This window comes from Squalius cephalus, assembly GCF_949319135.1.
Source record: "Squalius cephalus genome assembly, chromosome: 8".
Taxonomy (NCBI): Eukaryota; Metazoa; Chordata; class Actinopteri; order Cypriniformes; family Leuciscidae; genus Squalius; species Squalius cephalus.
In genome coordinates, this window is record NC_137129.1 from 42840218 (window position 1) to 42860496 (window position 20279).

Below are 20279 nucleotides of genomic sequence, written 5' to 3' on the forward strand. Positions count from 1 at the left end.
TTGCATAATTTTCCTGTACAGCACTTTGGTCAACTTTGTTGTTGTAAAGTGCTTAACAAATAAAGTTGGTATGTTATGGTATACGATCTTAGACAATCTTCTCATGTGGGATTTATTTTCATGTTAAATCAGCGAAGTTGATTCTTGTCTCTATTCTGTTATCTCTGTTCTATTAAAGTCAGTTTAAGGGTGACAGATCAATCTCAGCGGAGTCCAGCTGTGTGTCCATGAAGAGTGACCGGTCTATGGGGAATCCAAAAACATTTAAGGGAAAACACACATCAACTGATCTGAGGTACAGCATTTGATAGATAGATAGATAGATAGTCTATATAAAGTTTATACATGTAAAATTAGCAATATGAATTCTTGTCTATTATGTCATATCTGTTATTTTTAAATTGTCTGTTCTATTGAAGCCAAAGTTGCAGACAGAGATCAAACCCACCGGAGTCCAGCTGTGTGTCCATGAAGAGTGACCGGTCTATGGGGCAGCCAATAGCATTTAAAGGAAAACACACATCAACTGGTCTGAGGTACAACATTTGATAGATAGATACATTTACATTTAGTCATTTAGCAGACGCTTTTGTCCAAAGCGACTCACAAATTAGGACTAAATTAAGCAAGTCATCGTGGAGAGGCGAGAAACAACTCAAGAAGTGCTCAAAATACGAAGTTCAGGCATTGTTCAGAGTAGCATAAGCCCGATAAGCGAGGATTTAAAGGAGAAAGTTTTTTTTTTCTTTTTTTTGGTTAAGTACTCACGGAAGAGATGGGTTTTTCAGCTGTCTTTCGAATGTTGTCAGGGATTTTGCGTTCTGGATGAGGGTGGGGAGAGCGTTCCACCAGCAGAGAACTGTGAATGAGAATGTTCTGGAAAGTGATTTTGTGGCTTTCTGTGATGGAACCACGAGACGTCGCTCGTTGACCGATCATAGGCTTCTGGTAGGGATGTAGACTCGTAGGAGTGAGTGAAAGTAGGAGGGAGCTGAGTCTGTGATAGATCTGTAAGCAAGCGTTAATGCCTTGAACTTGATGCGAGCAGCGAGAGGTAGCCAGTGCAGAGAGATGAACAGACGAGTGACGTGTGCCCTCTTGGGCTCGTTGAAGACAAGACGAGCTGCAGCATTCTGGATCATCTGTAGAGGTTTAGTTGCACATGATGGAAGTCCAGCCAGAAGAGCATTGCAGTAGTCAAGTCTAGAGATGACCAGGGTCTGGACGAGAAGTTGTGTTGCATGCTCAGTTAGGAAAGGCTTGATCTTCCTGATGCTGTGCAGTGAAAACCTGCATGATTGAGCGGTCTTTGAAATGTGATCTGTGAAGGTAAGTTAGACAAGAAGGATGTTACTTGGTTGAAAGCAGCTCTTTCAAGTGTTTTCCCAATGAACAGTAGGAGAGAGATAGGTCTGTAATTCTCTACAAATGATGTGTTTAGTGTTGGTTTTGTAAGCAGTGGAGTTACCCGAGCCTGCTGGAATGCTGTAGGGAAAGTGCCAGTATGGAGGGATGAGTTGATGCTGTGTGTGAGTGCTGGTAGAAGTGTGGGAGAGATGGCTTGTAGAAGGTGTGAGGGGATGGGGTCTAGAGGACAGGTGGTACCCATACACAAAAGAAATATATTGAAATATATTTTAAAGTGTCAAAAATATGTGCCATATATTCCAAATACATTGAAATATATTTGCATTGTTGTTCACTTATATTTATCATTTTGAAATATATTCTGAAATATAACAAAAATATATTATGTTAAGTGTGAAATATATTTACATTTATAACATGTAATGTAAAATATATGACAAAATATATGGTCATAAAATGTTTAGCTTGCTAAAGAAGGGTCGAAAATGTATTTTGATCATAGTAATTCCTCTACCTTTTCTCCTATACACCACAGTAGGCTACCATATTTCACTACTGTATTATGACACAGCTATAATAAATACTGTACTTACATTTAAATGACTGCAATGTAAAATTACAGATAGTTGTTTTCCTAGGACTATTAGGCCATATTAGGTGGCACGTACCTAACACTAAGTGCAATTATTAGATTTATTGTTGTTTTATTGACATCTTTCCTGAAGTCATTTAAATATTGAAAATATGCACAATATTTATGATGCAAGTATAGCAGTTAAACTCCAACAGTGAAGTGCACTTACACAATAGAAGTCAGTGTCTAACACTGCATACACACACTATTAAATATCTGTATTCAATTCTGTAAAAATAGGGGGGAAAAACTCTGCATTCTGTGTGTTGTTTCCTACATAAAATTGTCATTTTAGGCCAATAAATATTTAATTAAAATATATTTATTGGGCCAATTTCAAATATTTGCATATATTCCAAAAATATATTCTGAAAATATATTTCAAATACATTTCTTTTGTGTATGGGAGGGGTCGGTCTGGGTTCCTGTGTGTGTGGAGCTGAGAACTGACGGCTGATAGTTGTTGTTTTGTTGGTGAAGAAGTTCGCAAACTCATCAGCAGTTAAAGAGGAGGTGGGTGGAGGTGGACAGAGGAGAGAGCTGAATGTCTTGAAGAGTGATCGTGTGTTAGAGGAGCTGTTGATCTTGTTGTGGAAGTATGAAGATTTTGCAGCATGATCAACAGAAAAGGAAGAGAGGAGACTGAGAGATTTATACATACTCAGGTCAGATGTGTCTTTTGATTTGCGCCATTTCCTCTCCGCTGCCCTGAGTTCGGTCTGGTGTTCAAGAAGAACCTCAGATAACCAGGGGTTAGAGGGAGTAGCGCGTGCTGGCCTGGAGGAGAGAGGGAAGATGTTGTCTAGAGAAGAGGTTAGAGTGGAGCATAAGGTATCCGTTGCGGTATTCACATCCAGAGATGAGAATTGTGAGGGTGAGGGAAGAGAAGATGACACGGCAGAGGAGAAATGGGCGGGAGAAAGTGAACTCAGGTTTCGTCTGAAAGTGACTGGTGGGGGGGTTGGTGGTACAGGGATAGAGAGTTGTAGACTGAAAGTTATGAGGAAATGATCTGAAACACGGAGAGGTCTCACCAGAATGTTGTCTGTGATGCAGTTGTGTGTGTAAACCAGGTCCAGTTGGTGGCCAGATAGATAGATAGATAGATAGATAGATAGATAGAGTCTATATAAAGTTTATCTACATGTAAAATCACACTGTTAAAAAAAACAACAACTGAAATCTACCCTAAAAAATATGGTAGCAATATTTAAGATTTTACAGACTTTACTTAAATTTAGAGTAAAAAAACGTATTTTATTATTTGATATAATGTTAATTTACTGATCTATTGAAGTATTAATATCTGTTTTGTACCATTGTACTTCATTAACAACCACCAACCACAGTGGAGATGAGAGTCACATGATGAATCAAAGCTCAGCACAAACAATTTTCCACAAGACAGGTAATAGTAATTCATTGAAGCTGCACAGTGTCATTCACACAAACACTAAACACCATCATGGTAACACACATGAAATTTTATAAATGCAATAAACATTAATTTAACAACATGAAATGTAACATAAAACCCTAATGTACATAACTGTTTAGAAAAAACTATGAAGAAACATAGTAATTTGAACATAAATACATTAAATGTGAAGTGTAACGCAGGCACTGCTGAGACCGATCGGTTTATAACACCAAAGTACCGAGAGAGCAATTCAAAAGCATAAGGAGACGTCTCGCTCTCGCGGTGCTTTGATGTCATAAACCGATCGGTCTCTGCAGCTCCGGTACAAGTCGAACAAGACTAATGTCATGTTTCTGTCTCTTACCATGTGATTCCCTGTTTGTCATGTGATCCTGCCATGTGTCTTGTCATTGGTTAATCATCTGATCATTGTTCACAGGTGTTCCTTGTCTTGTAATTAGTCTGTGTAACAACAAAAAACCTATGCCAAATATGCATAAAAACACCTTTTACAAATCTATTGGATTTTTTTTTTTTAAAAGTAAAATCTTTCAAATGTAATTATCTAATCATCTAATCAGATTATCAAGTGTCTATATGTTCTGTTTATCAATTGTCAGGGTTTGTTATGAATGGCTCAGCTAACAGGTCAATTAGAGACTATTAACTACCATTATTCATTTTAATTATACTATGTCTAATTAATACGTCTACAAATGTATAAACTGATCAGAGATCAGGTAAAACCCACAGACACTTGTTCATTGATTCATGGGTTGACAGAGATCATCGCCCCCAGAGGTGAACCATTGAAATTTCGCGAAACAGTTATGACGTAATGAAGCCTCGTTTACTGAAATCACGTGACTCTGGCAGTTTGATACACGCTCCGAACCATTGATTCGGGACAAAAGATGTGTAAAGGTTTCAACGCTTCATGAAGCAGTGTTTTGAAATTGCCATCACTATCTATGTTCTTGTTTTGAGTTCCATGCGTCGTCATACTTTTGTTTTATGTTTGATCACGTTTTGGAATAAATTGCATTTGGGTTCTCACTACTACTTCCCTCCAGTGGACTTAAATCATTACAGAAGCATTTTTATGGCCTTTTTACAGTTAAAATCACGATCATTTTTTACAGTGCAGCAATATGAATTCTTGTCTATTATGTCATATCTGTTATTTTTAAATCGTCTGTTCTATTGAAGCCAAAGTTGCAGACAGAAATCAAACCCACCGGAGTCCAGCTGTGTGTCCATGAGGAGTGACGCGTCTATGGGGAATCCAATAGCATTTAAAGGAAAACACACATCAACAGATCTGAGGTACAACATTTTTTATCTAGAGAGACTAGATCAGCTCTTCCCAGATCTTCTCTGGAGCCCCGAACACAACCACTACACATTTTCTTATGTCTCCCTCATATAAAACACCTGTTTCAGCTCATCTGCTCATTAGTAGAGACTGCAAGACCTGAATAGACAGATGGATGGATAAATGTAGATAAACCTCACATAGAGAACCAATCTATCCATGTAAAATTAACTGTATATATTCTTTTCTGTATTCTACTGAAGTGGATTCCCCCAGCAGAGATCACAGGCACCAGAGTCCAGCTGTGTGTCCATGAAGAGTGACCGGTCTATGGACAACATGACATTTAAGAGAAGACAAAAATCAACTCAAATGAGGTACAACATTTCTGTCTAGACAGACTCATCCTGATAGTAACTCACTGTACTCAGACTATCCATTATAAATAATAGTAAATAGTAACTAGCAACACTTTTAACGCAAGTTAACTTCTTGTTTATTGAAGTATTGTTACAAGTGCTATAACACTCATGCAGTCTTGCTGTTGGTCTGAATATCTGCATGATTTTTAGGGGTGGTCATAAATATAGATTTTCTTATGCATTACATTCTTCATTTGAACAATCTGAAGATCATTTACCAAGATTGATCTTTTAAACTATTATTTTTTCAGTTGATTAGTAAATAAAACTTTTCTAAAAGTTCACTTATCGCACCATGTTACTTTTGTTACATTTTATAAACAGGGTGTACGCTTTCAAATTCGTTTAATTTAATCACAAAATACAAATATGTTTTGCCGCTCTTTAATGTGGCATGACAGATTATTTATCAGACGCTTTATCAACCCTTCCTTTAAACGGCAGCAAGAACCAATCATATCTTTATTGCTAGTTATAGCATGAAATAAACATGAATGAACCATGAACACAATAATACAGGGTTCACCAATCTCAGTCCTGGAGGGCCGCTGTCATGCGGAGTTTAGCTCCAACCAGCTCCAATACACCTGTTTGAAAGTTTCTAGTATGCCTAGTGAGACCTTGATTAGCTGGTTCAGGTGTGTTTAATTGGGGTTGGAGCTAAACAGCGGCCCTCCAGGACCGAGATTGGTGAACCCTGCAATAATATATGTTGAAATATACAGTACAACTTACTGACATGTGTTTCAACCATGGACAGATAAAACAGCTTGTGGACCATATAACATTACTATTAGGGATGTATTCATTATTTAATGTATGTTTAAATCTGTTTCAGTTACATTCTTAATTAAAAATACAGTAATATAATAAAATAATTGCAAATAATTAAAAATTAGAAACTCAAACTAAAATGTGTTAAAATGTGTGAAATGTGTTCAACAAAGTGTGAAAATTATGAGTCAGGTCACATTTCTTTTTCTATTAAAAAGAGTTCATTATTGTTACCATCATTATTTCAAAGACTTTCAGAGCCTCTCAACTCTTTCAGGAAGTTCAGGAGCTGCAGGTTATGGAAGTTCATTAAACCGGCCTTCAGATTTTCAGATTAAATTGAATGTTGATTTATTCTGTCTGAATTCAGTTGAATTCAATAATTTGGACATTGTTGCTAATTCTTACCTTTAATATTATAGTAATGATCCAAGTGAAGCAGATCCACTGTATAGTTTACTGCATTAGTTGAGAGGTTTTTCCCTACAAAATGTACATGTATCTCAGATATTTCCAGATTTATTTGAATTGAGAAAAAAATCAAATAATAAAATTTATATCAATATCCAATTCCTAGAGGCTTGTGCAAAATGGCCAAATAACAGTTTTACTGATATATAGACCAACAGCACTGTTGCTTGTGTGATATTGTCTAATTATTTAATTAGAGAGTGTTGTTATTTTACTAAAACTTTTCTCTTTATGTTGTAATCTGTCAATCTTTCACTGGTCCAAAGCAGATTCAAATCAAATCTGCTGAAGAAGTTTCAGTGTCTGTATGAAGGAACAGCAAAGCAGGGAAACCCAACACTCCTGAATGAGATCTACACAGAGCTCTACATCACAGAGAGTGAAAGTGGAGAGATCAGTAATGAGCATGAGGTGAGACAGATTGAGACACAATCCAGGAGAGCAGCAACAGAGGACACACCGATCAAATGTACTGACATCTTTAGACCTTTACCTGGACAAGACAAACCCATCAGAACTGTGCTGACAAAGGGAGTCGCTGGCATTGGGAAAACAGTCTCTGTGCAGAAGTTCATTGTGGACTGGGCTGAAGGGAAAGAGAATCAGGACGTCCAGCTCATATTTCCACTTCCTTTCAGAGAGCTCAACTTGATGAAGGACAAAACACTCAGTCTTTCAGATCTTCTTCATGTCTTTTTCCCTGAAACAAAAGAAATAGAAATATCCAGTGATGAATATAAAGTGTTGTTCATCTTTGATGGTCTGGATGAGTGTCGTCTGTCTCTGAACTTTAAGAGCGAAGTGAAACTGTGTGATATATCTGAATCAGCCTCAGTGGACGAGCTGCTGATGAACCTCATTAAGGGGAATCTGCTTCCCTCGTCTCTCATCTGGATCACCTCCAGACCAGCAGCAGCGGATCTCGTCCCCTCTGAGTGTGTCCATCGAGTGACAGAGGTACGAGGCTTCAATGAGCCACAGAAGGAGGAATACTTCAGGAAGAGAATCAGTGATCAGAGTCTGGCCAATACAGTCATTACACACCTGAAGTCCTCGAGGAGCCTCCACATCATGTGCCACATCCCAGTGTTCTGCTGGATCTCAGCCACTGTTCTAGAGGAGATGTTGAGTGAAGCAGACAGAGGAGAGATTCCCAAGACTCTCACTCAGATGTACACACACTTCCTGATCATTCAGACCAACATCAAACATGAGAAGGACTATGAGAAGAGAGTGAAAGATGAAGACATGATTCTCAAACTGGGGAAACTGGCTTTCCAGCAGCTTGTGAAAGGCAACCTGATTTTCTATGAGGAAGACCTGAGAGAGTGTGGCATTGATGTGACAGAAGCATCAGTGTACTCAGGATTGTGCACTCAGATCTTCAGAGAGGAGTTGGGCTTGTATCAGGGGAAAGTCTTCTGCTTTGTTCATCTGAGCATCCAGGAACATCTAGCAGCTCTATATGCACACATTCACTTTACAAACGAGAACAGAAATGTGTTTGACAAAACCATACAAAGTTTCTTTACTAAAATCTTAAGCCAGAAGAAATATCCTTCATTATCTAAGCTGCATCAGAGAGCTGTGGATGAGGCTTTACAGAGTAAGAATGGACATCTGGACCTTTTCCTGCATTTCCTTCTGGGTCTCTCATTGAAGTCCAATCAGACTCTCTTACGAGAACTACTGACACAGACTTGAAGCTGCTCCTACAACAAAGAGAGAACAGTTCAGTACATCAAACAGAAGATCGGGGAGAATCGCTCTCCAGAGAGATCCATCAATCTGTTCCACTGTCTGAAAGAACTGGGCGATGATTCTCTGATGCAGGAGATCCAACATTATCTGACATCTGGAGAAATAGGAGAAACCAAACTCTCCTCTTCACAGTGGTCAGCTCTGGTTTATGTGTTGCTGACATCAGAGCAGAAGATGGAGGTTTTTAATCTAAAACAGTTTACTGGAGCCAATAATACAGCAGATGAAGTTCTTCAGAAGCTGATGCCGGTGGTTAAAGAGTCCAGATCAGTTCAGTAAGTCACTCTGACAACAATCATTACACTGATAAAACATGATCATATTTATGATTTTAGCAGGTGTTTTCTAACCAAAGCAATACTGTAATAGGAGAAATTCAAATATATCTTAAGTAACCCTTTACAATAACAGTACATGAATAATCATATCCTAATACCTGAATCAAAAGTTAATTCAACATGAACTCATGATTAACGAAGATATGAACTAATCATTAACCAATGTAGAGCTATCCTAAACTACGACTAGACCTAAACTAAATCAACCAGGCTCCATAAGAATAAATAACTACTCTGAATTTGAATCAAACATGATTTAATACTCTCAACGTTGTGTGTTTCTCTTCTGTGGTGAATAATGAATGATATACAAAGAAGAAATATACCAAAAAAATTTACCATCAAGTAACTGAAAAGGATGTATAATCTTCATTAGACTCTTTCCAAAGCTTCTGAGGTCATTTTACTTTTGATAGTTTTTGATAGTGTTTTATGGTGCGTATTTCTAGACACCTTTAACCTTATTTTGATTATTCTCAGGTTAGGTAAAGTACGTCAAATCTGTCCTAAATCATAAGCATCTGAATTTACATTCTCACAATCTATAGGTCAGAAGACTTCTTCATGATCTGTTCAGTTCAGTATTTTAGAAATCAAATACTTTTGGCAGGCGAGCTTCTTAGTTTCAATTAAATATAGTTTTATTATTTACAGGTTAACTAGTTTACAAAAAGGCATACTTGTAACAGGACAATTGCATATTTTCCACAACAATAGTTATAAGCATGATTGGATGATGTGAAGAGGTGACAACTGCTTTCATATACAAATCTGTTGAGGAGAAAGGAGAAATTCATATACATCTTATCATTTATATCAGTGTTTCCTGAACTGAGAGACTGAAGAGTGTCATTGTTCTCTACAGGTTGAGTGATTGTGGTGTTACAGATGAAGGTTGTGCTGCTCTGACTTCAGCTCTGAGATCAAACCCCTCACACCTGAGAGAACTGAGTCTGTCATGGAATAAAGTAGGAGATTCTGGAGTCAAGCAGCTCTCTGATCTACTGCAGGATCCTCACTGTAAACTGGAGACACTGTGGTAAGATTGTATAAAATTTCCCAATATAGTCCTCTATTTTAATGGTAAATAATGATTGCCATACAAAAAAAAAAAAATCTACATTGAAATTACTAATGGAAATGTTGATTTTATTTTCATTAGATTCTTTCCAATGTGTCTGACATAATTTTACAATATTAATGATAGATTAAACATGACTGGATGATGTAAAGATGTGACAGCCGTACGGATATGTTGATAATTTTGGGGTATTTGCATAAAAAAATAATATTCGGTTACACTTCATTTTATGGTGTCACTGTTACAGTGTAATTATATATTTAAGTACTGAGTAATATTAAGCAACTACATGTACTCACTATAAGGTAAGGGTAGGATTAGGGTTTGGTTGAGGGTTAGTTGCATGTAATTATGCATAATTTACTGTTATTACTATGGTAAGTTTATGTAACATATGTAACAAGGACACTGTTAAATAAAGTGTTATTGAATATTCTTGTAATTTTTATTATATGGAAACTAACCCGCTCAAGCAGTTTGTAGAAGCGGGTCTGAACCTTAGACTGGACCTGTTAATGGTGCCGTGGATTAAGTCTCTGATTATGAAGTTCTGATTATCTGAGCTGTAGATCCTGAACTGAGAGACCGAAGAGTGTCATTGTTCTCTACAGGTTGATGTATTGTGGTGTTACAGATGAAGGTTGTGCTGCTCTGTCTTCAGCTCTGAGATCAAACCCCTCACACCTGAGAATACTGGATCTGTCATATAATAAAGTAGGAGATTCAGGAGTCAAGCTGCTCTCTGATCTGAGGAAAGATCCACATTATAAACTGGAGACGCTTCTGTGAGTAGTGATGATTAAAACTGTTCATATTTTAATTGAAAGTTAATTTAGTTTCTTAGTTTACTTTCATTGTGATGGTGAATTATTCACTAAAAACATGTTTAATAAGAGTTTAATTCATTTATTTTTTCATTTTAGTTTATAGCAACAATCAAATATCTTCAAGTTTCTTTTTATTTCAAACAATTAAATATTTTGCTTTTATCATTGTCAGTGTCAATTGCAATAAAAGATAATGGTAAATATGTATCACTAGTTTCTTTATCATAAATAAAACTGACCCAGTGACACAGAAAGAGGACAGTCATACATGGGTTATAGATAAGGGTCAAGGGTCATCATTCATGGTGACTTAGAAGCAAAATCAAAATCTTAATGTTTAAAAACAGCTTTAACAATCGTGTATCTCAGTATTACATTATAATGTCTCACTTAATCATCTAAGTAGTTTATTTTAGTTGTTCTAAAGTTGATAATGCAATAATGTCACACACATTTGACTGTCTGTGTTTAACTTACAGGTTTAGATGTTAGTCTGACCTTCTCTGGATCAGCTGATGGAGAATAAAGAGCCTCTACAGACACAATCACATTCAACAGAATCAACAGACACAAACCCACAGTGATCATCACACACACGTGTGTGTAACTTACAGAATGATTCAATCCTTCATCCAAAGTCAAACAAGGAAACCTTCAACCAGATGAACTGGATAAATATTCTGAATGTTCAGATCCAATCTGACCTCTGACCTGTAATGCCTGAATCATAATCATACACTGTTTGTTCGTTGGTCAGAGGAGAACTGAGCGACTGAGTCTGGTTTTTGCCAAGGTTTTCTTCTCCATTCTGTCACTGATGGAGTTTGAGTTCCTGCCACTGTCGCCTCTGGCTTGCTTAGTTGGAGACACTTAATATTCAACAATATTATTGATCTGCATTGACACCATTATATGAGAACTGAACTGAGCTGGACGATGACATCACTGTTTGCTCCAGAGCGGCTGTATAGATAAATTAACTAAAGTAATAACCTTTTTACAACAGAAATGAATCAACACTGAACTTACTTAAGCTGGACTATGACACTATTTTCTCCTTCAAACGTACAATTTAATTTTTGAAACTTTGTCCATGTTTAGCATGGGAATCCAACTCTTTAACAGTGTAAAAAAACTCAGTATGCATAAAATAGCATTTCACCCCCCCTTTAAGCTGGACTATGACAGTATTTTCTTCTAGATCTGTTGTACAGCAGAAACAAACTTTGTTGCATTATTTTCCTGTTATCACTGTAAAGCTGCTTTGAAAACATCTGTATTGTAAAAAGCGCTATATAAATAAAGGTGACTTGACTTTTGTTTCTACAGAAGTGACATTTATACTGCAAACATCTTCATATATTTATTTAATTACTTAATTTGAGTATATTCAGCCCATCAAACATATTCAAATGCCTTTGATTTTAGTAACATTCACAATTAAATCATCTATTGCCTTTTATTTCTTTTTTATTTAAAAGCAATGATGCATCGCCACTTTTAAATGTTTAATGAAAATCTATTTTTTTTATTTGAATTCATAATATATGGACACCTTTCAGTAATAAAATAGTTAATCATGTTTTCATTTTCATTTAGAATTGCAGAATATACTTTCCATATGCTGTCTTTAATCTATTGCTAACTCCACATTAAATCTTCTGAATGATTAACTGTATTCTATTATAAGTCGATTCAGCAGTCAGAGATGAAACTCAGAGTCCAGCTGTGTGTCCATGAAGAGTGACCGTTCTGGACAAACCAGTGAAATCAACTGATCTGAGGTACAGCATTAATGTCTGGATGGAGAGATAGAAAGAACTAACTAGATCTTTCTATGTGAGGTTTATCTGTCAAATTAACTATATTAATGCTTGTCTCAATTCTATTCTCTCTGTTCTATTATATTACATTACTTTTAACTAATTTGTGGTAATCTATTATTGTAATATTGTGTTCATGACTCTCTATTAACTCTTTCCTCGCCATTGATGGAAATTTCCAGCTTTCCGTTGTAACGCTTCAACAGTTCAACAGTTCAAAACAAATGCATACCAATCTTTTTTTTTTTAAATGAAAAATACAACCACACCAGAAATCAACAATAGGCCTACGCCAGGAGGAGGAGGGCGCCCACTTGATAACCCAAAGGGTGCCCTCACTCATTTGACCATCCCACAGAGTTCCATCGCTGCCCCAAGTGCTTATTGAGGGATATCAACATCTAGTCCTATATCAACATCTAGTCCTATACAACAGACCAAGGAAAAGGTTCACAATAGAACGAGGAAAAGAGAAAAGAACTAGACCGTGCCAAATCAAAGAAAGAAACAAAACAAACCAATCTTACTATATACAAACAAAATCAATTTCTAATCTAACTAAAATCAACATTCACCAAAAAACCCAAATTAAAACAAAAGAAAAGATCTTCAGCATCGAAGATGCCCTAAATAAACTCTTACTACAAACCAGAAAATACAAAGAATCTCACGTGTTGCTAAACTAGTGTTTATACACAACTGACAAATCAGTGTGGCACATGTATATCACGTGATGTAACGAACTGCTCCGAGACACGAAGGTTGAGGATCCAAATGCAGTGTTTTAATGAAAGGGTAATCCATAGTGATGTGCGTTCAGCACCGAGGCTTCGAAACTTGTATAAAAAAAAAAAAAAAACATCACACGTTGAAGCAGTGTATCGGAGCTTGATTCGTTTTGCACGTGATCCGTGACGTCCGAAGCTTCGTTTCCACACACAGTCACTTGACTGCTTCGTATTCAGATTCAAACATAGCGTGAACCCTGAGCAGGTTTCGAGTGTCGTGCCCTTCGGTTAGGGTGACCACCTGCTAATAAGCCCAAGGGGGGACAAGGGGTATGTTTCTGAGGGACAATGTGGGACACTGCCTGGCGCGGCGGTGCCCCACTGGCAGACTCACTGATAGTGGTTTACCCATTTCTAGCACATACCACCTTACATGGTATATTAATAATGCCCTATTCTCCTAAACGTGTAATTGCTGATGTATGCTCATGAATAGTAGCCTGGTTAAAACCAGACCCTTCTCAGTTGAAACTGAGTGTATCCTGGAGAGAGAATTAAAATTCGCCGGAAGTAGTCTGGGTTTTCCCAGGCTACATGAATAGGCCAACCAATGTGTATTTTTTTTCTAAATAAAGACTCATAATATTTTGAACATTCAATGAATTGACAGATGTACTTCCACTTAAGATTTACTATTTAATTTTATTTATTTTTCATTACAATTTATTTTCTTGAAATAAATTATAATATAAAATTATAGGATTAACAGGAATTGTAGTTGCTCAACACCACAGGAACAGTAAAAAAAAAAAAGTATTTAAAAAAATACGATTGACATCGTATTCCCCTCCATGTCCGATTGAGAAGGACGTTTTGCAAAGGTCACAAAAAGCCCTCTCGGTATCCCCCTCAACACCTTTCAGCCACAAATATTCATTTCCCCATTCTTTCTTGTACCCACACCTTCTCTTTTTAATTGATGATGGCGTTGCCTCTCAGACTCAGTCTCTTTCTCGAATTTTTCGAATTGGAAAGCGCGCATCTAAAAGTGCCTTCCTTCCCAGTGTGTCTGGTATGCGCGTGCGTGCGCTGTCATGACAACAACGAAAAAGTTGACAACAACCTAGTCAGCAGTTCAACTGAGGGGTTTGTGTGGCAACAATAGAGTGCTGAAATGTCAAGTAATGTTCGTTTGTCTGCCTGGGGCTTGAGGATATAGAGCGACCAACTTTTTTTGAGCAAGCATAGATTATGCGTGACACGGTCTCAATTTGCGGGACGCGTGAATTGGGCTTCAAACGCTGTCCGCGCACGCGCTACGTGGGACGGGTGGTCACCCTACTTTCGGTAGTAGTAAATTAAAAAAAAAATAGACTTAGCCCTCACACTGTTGAACAAGTCCTGTTCCTTAAAAAACTTTAATTTATTAAATTACCCACAAAATAAGATGTTTGCTCCCCAGTTCACAAGCAGTACCCCAGCAACCTTTTTACAAGACCTATATTCTCTGCATCAGAACAACGTATAAAGATGAAATTACTAATTACTACTTCAGTTAAACTTGTGTGTGTGTTAGTGAGCATGTCTCTGTGTGTGTGTAAGTGAGTGTGTCTGAATGTGTGTGTGGATCAAGAAAGACAAAATCAAGTAATTATGCTTCAAAAATTATTTTATTTGGTTAATGCCCATTTGGATCGCACTTAGTCTGGAACCTCAGCCTTAAGTCAGTCAAACTGGAGTAAAAGCTCCAGAATTATTCACTCTTGGGATCACTGGAACACACAAGCCTTTCCACCACGTCAAGGTGGCGATCCTTGGAAAGGACATTCACTCTCCAGCCATTCCTTATCTAACAAACAAACACACACACACACAGTCTATATGTAACACATTCACACACACATGCACACAAGTAGACAATGTGAACAGTTTTGTGATTCATGGATCATGAAGAACCTTCATCTTCATCTTTGAGCTCCAGACACGAGTTATTCCTCAGATCATGTGTTGTTGAGGAGAGGTTTGCTGCTATAATAATATTGAAACTATAATATTCTTTAGTCTTAATGAACTTCTCTTTGTGTTTGATAAAGTGATCACATGTGTAAAATATTTTCAGATTAGATGACAGAGAAATATAGACCAGGTTGAAATCACAAAAATGTGCCTAAATAAAAATCCTCAGGCATTTTTGAGTAAAAGTTGGCAAATAGACTATTCTCGGGGTATTTTTTATGCTGAATCCATTTTTGCTGTTTGCCAAGCTGTATCTCTTACATGAAACTCAGTAGAGTGCAAAATCCAAGATGACCGCCTCATACGCCAAAATGAGCAAATTTCTCAGCACTGGCTCAAAGATAAACTGTTTTTATTGTGCTATACAGTAGCATTTATTGAGTAAAGGAAACAAACAGAATAGTCAGAACAAGCTAGTCATTCTGTCTTACAATATTTCTGGTAAACACTGACTTGTAATTTTATGTATTTGAGTATGTCCATATAAGAACATCAACATCATGCTGGTGGCAGCAAAAGGCCTATATCTTAAACCATCATCCTATTACATTATGTTAAGAGTGTTACTTTTCAACATTTACATGCATGTAAACAAGTTTAAGGACTTAAATTTAACCAAACTAAATTCTCTTTTGGTTTATTTATGAAAAAGATATTCTCAGAAAGATTGGTGGTAAATATTAAGAATTGAGACAAATTAACAAATTACCAAAACATATCACGGTAATGTGTCACACCACTAACATTAGCTTTGAACAGATAAAGGAAATAAACACAGTAAACTTGGCCTAAAATTACCTTATAAAGTTGGACATAACATTAGCTGAATAATAACTAAAACATGAACTGCATGGCATATAAAATGTAATGTTATTTAAACAATGGTACAACAAGATTCTCCAATATGATCACAACAACACAGAGCAGTGCTCTTATTCAGTTCAGCAATTGCTACATTCTGCATCACTTGTCTTGCACTTGCATGCAGCAGAGCAACGCAGACGAGACTTTTTACATTTACATCGTGCACTCATACATCTTAAGGCGCAGTTGCAGCTGATCAATTCCAAACAGTAGTCTGACTAACCGAGGTTACGTTAGGTAACCAAGTACGTTCTCTTAGGAGAGGTTCTCTCGTATTGCGTAAGTTTCTTACGCTATGGGAACCCCTTGTCAACGCCGTGCGCGCCGAGCATCCACTGCATGAGTCTCAGGGAAGCCTGGGGAACACAAAACATGTGGGAAACAGGCGGCCAGCAACGCGGGCCAGCACATGTACATAAGCACTTCATAGGGAAATACAGAGCGGCTCCGCCGGTCTATGTATAGAGAATATCGCCCTTAGTACAGCTCAACCAGAAGAGCTAATAGTCATGTGAGAGTAGCCTGCACACGAACAAACTGGGCAGAACATACACACCACTTAGACTGATAAAAGTCTAGCCTGCAAGGCGGGAACTTCCAGGTTATAAAACTTAACAAATGTAGAGGGGGAGGCCCAGCCTGCCGCCATACAAATTTCATGAATAGAAATCCTGCTGGACCAAGCCCAGGATGAAGCCATGCCTCTAGTGGAATGGGCTCTGATGCCCATAGGGCACTGCAGGTGTTTGGACGCATAAGCTGCTGCGATAGCGTCCACTATCCATCGGGACAGGCTATGTTTCGAGGCGGCGAGACCCTTGGTGCGCCCACCAAACGAAACAAAGAGCTGCTCAGAACGCCTGAAGGCGGCGGAGCGCGTGATGTAAACTCTCAGCGCCCTGACGGGGCATAGGAGGTTTTCACCGCCCTCGCTATCGGATGCTGGCAGAGCCGATAGGGAGATGATCTGCGCTCTGAAGGGAGTGCCAATCGCTTTGGGGACATAGCCATGTCTCGGTTTGAGGATGAATTTAGAGTCATTTGGTCAAAACTCGAGACACGCAGGGCTAACGGATAGCGTGTGTAGATCCCCCACACGTTTTACTGATGACAGAGCTATCAGAAAAATGGTTTTGAGCGAAAGGTATTTTAGGTCCACGGATTCTAACGGTTCAAAGGGAAATGCTTTCAGGGCCTCTAGGACCAAAGAAAGATCCCAAATAGGAACCGAAGGGGGTCGCGGGGGGTTCATCCTCCTGGCTCCTCTAAGGAAGCGGATAATGAGCTCGTTCCTTCCTATCACGTGGCCGTGTGTCGACTCTGCAAACGCTGCAATAGTTGCAACGCAAACTTTGAGCGTGGAAGGGGACCTGCCCTTGTCCAACAGCTCTAGAAGGAAGGAGAGCACCCACGAAACCCCACATGTGCGTGGGTCCAGGCTCTTTGTAGCGCACCATTTGGAGAACACTGACCATTTAGACGCGTAGAGTCTTCTCGTAGAAGGAGCTCTAGACTGCGTGATCGTGTTCACGACCCCTTCTGGCAAAGCAACGGTTATTCGTTTATTATCCACGCATGCAGAGACCAGCGCTCTGGATGGGGATACCGCGAACGCATAGCACAAGCGGTGCCAGACCACGTGCTTTTCTGTGTTCTGGACAAGAAGCACTCTGTCAATTGCTTCTCTGTGTTGAGGATCGTGAAGCTTGCCTCTACTTTGTGCAGCTGCTTTTAGTGTCAAAAGGCCCTGTTCTGTCGCATTGTATAGCTTATCTTTCTTGGATTCTTGGCATATAATGCAAGTATCCAATGACATTGACCGGTCAGGCTTCAAACTACACGCAGCTTCTATAATAGGTGATCTTATAATCTGACCAACTTCATGGGTACAATTCCACAACTGGAAATATTGTTGGTTCAACTATTGGAACCAATATTGGTTCATGTCGCTCTTTGGCTATAAAAATTAATTCTGATGAAAAATACGATGTGTGGAAATAACTGCAGAAAGTAATAGAAAGTAGAAAGTAGAATAAAAAACCTCTTGGATAACTCAATTCACACACTTTGATCCAAAGACAATAGTTTGCATGTGACTCCAAACAAATGACTCTCGCATTTTAGGTATTCTGTTTGTCCATTTGAAATAAGGAGAAAAACAGATATTTTCATGACTACAATGAGAAATAATGCAATTATCATTGTCACATACAGTACAAGTATCTTAATTTCCACCTAAATAAACTTTCTCATTAATTGATGTTGTGCATGATGTAAAAGTGTATAAATATAGAATTTCCTGACATTTTAGAGGTCATCTTGAAGTTTGCACTCTACTGAGATTCACATAAGAGATACAGCTTGGCAAACAGCAAAAATGGATTCAGCAGAAAAAATACCCTTAGAAAAGTCTATTTGCCAACTTTTACAAAAAAAATGCCCAAGGGTGTCACATTTTCTGAAAATCGACCTAGTCTAATATTATTGATTTGATTGCACTATCAAAAACCTTAAACTGATCTGAGCTGAACAATGACTGTAGAGCTGCTGATAGCTGATTCAACTTTGACTGAGAGTGAATAATGACTATTGTCTTCTGTAGAGCTGCTTTACCGCAGAAATCAATTCTGTTTGCATCACTGATCATTATTTTCCTGTTAATCACTATAAAGCTGCTTTGAAGCACTGTACTGTGATGTATCTGTAAAGATTTGTAATATATATGGTTAAATAATATTTACATTTAATATGGCCTGAGGCAGTTTCTTGCTTCTACTCAAGTGTCTTCATCATCTAGAGTTTTTCTTTTACCCTTGTTGCTTTTGTTACCCGTTTAATAGAGTATTTGCACTAAATCTGCTTTGAAAGAAAATTCTACTAAATTGTGTTGAAATAAAATGTCTTTGTAATGTATAAGCAACATATTAAACTGCAATTAACATTCATATGCCCTAATATTTCATAAAAACGATACATTCGGCCAAAATATGAAAGACAATACTTTGTTGACTAGTTATGGATAAATTATAAAGTTTTTTTTTAAATAGACTACTGCCACATCAAATAAGCTTTTGTTTAGCAATTTCTGCTCATATGTTGTATATATATATATATATATATATATATATATATATATATATATATATATATATATATTAGGGCTGTCAAATGATTAATCACGATTAATCGCACCAAAATAAAAGTTTGTATTCAAATAATATATGTGTGTGTACTGTGCATAATTATTTTGTATATATATTATATATACAAAATAATTATAAATGCATGTGTGTATTTATAATTATTTTGTATATATATTATAAATACACATATGCATGTAAATATTTAAGAAAAATGTGTTATTTATATATAAAATATTTATATTTATTTATAATACAAATTATATATAATATATATACAGTATATTTAAGCAAATATTTCTTAAATATATACATGCATGTGTGTGTATTTATATACAAAATAATTATGCACAGTACACACACATATATTATGTGAACACAAACTTTTATTTTGGTGCGATTAATCGTGATTAATCATTTGACAGCCCATATATATATATATATATATATATATATATATATATATATATATATATATATACGCACAGTATTTATTTATTTTTTTGTCAAAAATAAAATCATCAACTAAGATGTTACTATAGTATTTGTTCCAATGTAGGCTATATTCAAATAAATGAATACATATAGTAAAATGTAGGCCTATAATTTATTTTTTACAAAGAAAGAGTACACTTGAAATATTGTTGAAATTGTAATTGTTGTTGTAATTATAATCTTTTTAATAAAATAGCAAAACATATATTTACAAGGTAGATGTAAGCTAAATCTTAAAAGGTCAATATAAGCCTTCTCTTTAAATTATTTGTATTGTGCTTTATATTAGTGACACATTTGGGGAGAAGATTTAGTTTTTTTAATAACCACGCATAAACATTATTCTCTCAAAAATACAAACATGTACATACATGTTGCTCACATATTATGGTAGCCCTGTTTTGTGCTAAATAGTGCATTTACACCTTTGCCATTAATATGTGTATAAGCAACTGAAAAAAGCACAAATGTCAGGGCATTTCAAAACATCCCAAGGGCCCCAAAAACACCTCAGACCCCAGAGGGTTAACATTGTTTAGAAAGGTAAGTGTGTTATTAAATTATTATTTTAAAGAGGCAAGTTTTTTTTATTATTATGCTTGCATAAAAAAGTGAAAGATAGGATGGTCAATTTACCCCCAGATGGCTCAATTTACCCACTGACTGGGATCAACTTACCCCTAGCCTGGGGCAAGTTGAGTCACATGAACACTTTTTTTTTCTGAGGTCATATTTTCAAGGCTCTTTGTGCATAGGTGCATTTTCAGTTTATAGGCAACATCCCAAATTAACAGTGGATGTC

At 37.0% G+C, this 20279-nt stretch overlaps 1 pseudogene across 1 annotated transcript; it reads left to right on the forward strand.

Annotated features, from left to right (window-relative positions):
* Nucleotides 1–460: 460 nt before the first annotated feature.
* LOC307163688 (NLR family CARD domain-containing protein 3-like) lies at nucleotides 461–11752 on the forward strand (annotated as a pseudogene). The gene is made up of 7 exons (XR_013824080.1): nucleotides 461–536; nucleotides 4632–4748; nucleotides 5001–5114; nucleotides 6671–8440; nucleotides 9369–9542; nucleotides 10196–10369; nucleotides 10891–11752. The product of XR_013824080.1 is annotated as an NLR family CARD domain-containing protein 3-like (transcript).
* The last annotated feature ends 8527 nt before the right edge of the window (nucleotides 11753–20279 follow it).